The 1,543-nt window shown below is 34.7% G+C and overlaps 1 pseudogene; it reads left to right on the plus strand.

Moving 5' to 3' along the window:
- The first annotated feature begins 637 nt into the window (after window positions 1–637).
- The window catches only part of LOC104981017, a 70,387-nt pseudogene continuing 69,481 nt past the window's right edge, over window positions 638–1,543 (plus strand).

A 1,543-nucleotide genomic window follows, 5' to 3' on the forward strand; every position in this document is an offset into this window, starting at 1 on the left:
CCAGCCACAACATTCTCTTAAACCAAAACTTATGCCAGAGCAAGGCCCTAAACGCTACTCAATTCTGTGAAGGCCGAGAGAAGTAAGGGAGCTGTAGAAGAAAAGTTTGAAGCTAACAGAGGTTGGTTCACGAGGTTTAAGGAAAGAAGTCATCTCCGTAACATAGAAACCCAAGGTGAAATAGCAAGTGCTGATGTAGAAGGTACAGCAAGTTATTCAGAAGATATGGCTAAGACAATTAATAAAGGTGGCTACACTAAAAGAGTTTTGGTGTAGACAAAACAGATACTATCTGGGACTTTTGAAAATAGGTACTATCTGGGACTTTCATAGCCTGAGAAGAGAAGTCAAACCTGGCTCTGAAGCTTCAAAGGACAGGCTGACAGCTTATTAGGGGCGAGTGCATCTGGTCACTCTAAGTTGAAGCCAATGCTCATTTACCATTTATCATTTCAAAAATTCCAGGAACTTTAAAAATAATGTGCAGTCCACCTGGCTTGTGCTCTCTTAAAGGAACTACAAACTTTGAATAAAAGTACATCTGTTTACAATATGCTTTACTGAATATTTTAAGCTCACTATTTGAAACCTACTGCTCAAACAAAATATTGTTTCAAAATATTGCTGTTTACTGAAAATGTACCTGGTTATTCATTTAAGAACTCTGATGGAGATGTACAAATATTAATATTGTTTTCATGCCTGTTAACACAACAAGCCCATGGATCAAGGAGTAATTTTAAATTTCATGTCTTATTACTTAAGAGATAAATTTTGTAAAACTAAAGCTTCTGTAAGTAATGATTCTTCTGGTGGATCTGAGCCAAGTTAATTGAAAACTTTCTGGAAAGTATGCACCATTTCATATGCCATTAGGAACATCTGTAATTAATGAGGTAAAGTTAAACTATCAATATTAATAACAGCTTGCAAGGAGTTGATTCTAACTTTCATGGATGGCTTTTAAGGGTCCAAGACTTCAACAGAGGAAGTAACTGCAGATGCAGTGGAAATAGCAAGATAAATAGAATTGGAGCCCGAAGATATGCCTGAATTGTTGCAAGCTCATGAGAAAACTTTAGTGGATGAAGAGTTGCTCATTATGGATGAGAAAAATAATTGGTTTCTTGAGATGGAAACTACTCCTGGTGAAGATACGTGAGCTTGTTGAAATGACAACAAAAGTTTTTTTTTTTTTTTTTAAATTATGAAGATATGATAATACATTTACAGGATACTTGAAAAATGTAGAACAAAGTTACAAATGCTTACACTACATGTTATAATTATTTTAGGTAGATATTAAGTTTTTAGGTGGAGTTTCAATATCAAACCCTCAAAAATAAATAGAATGAATAGACTTAAAAGAAGGAGGATATAGTAGACCTGAAAAGCACTATGAAACAATTCAACATAATTAAGATTTATATAAGTTTCACACAACAGCCGGATACAAATTCTATTCAAGTTCCCATAGACCATAAGCCAGGAGACACTGGAACATACGCAGGGGTATAAAACAAAGTGCAAAAATTTCATGGTC

The sequence above is a fragment of the Bison bison genome, unplaced genomic scaffold (assembly GCF_000754665.1).
Source record: "Bison bison bison isolate TAMUID 2011002044 unplaced genomic scaffold, Bison_UMD1.0 scf7180017864512, whole genome shotgun sequence".
Taxonomy (NCBI): domain Eukaryota; kingdom Metazoa; phylum Chordata; class Mammalia; order Artiodactyla; family Bovidae; genus Bison; species Bison bison.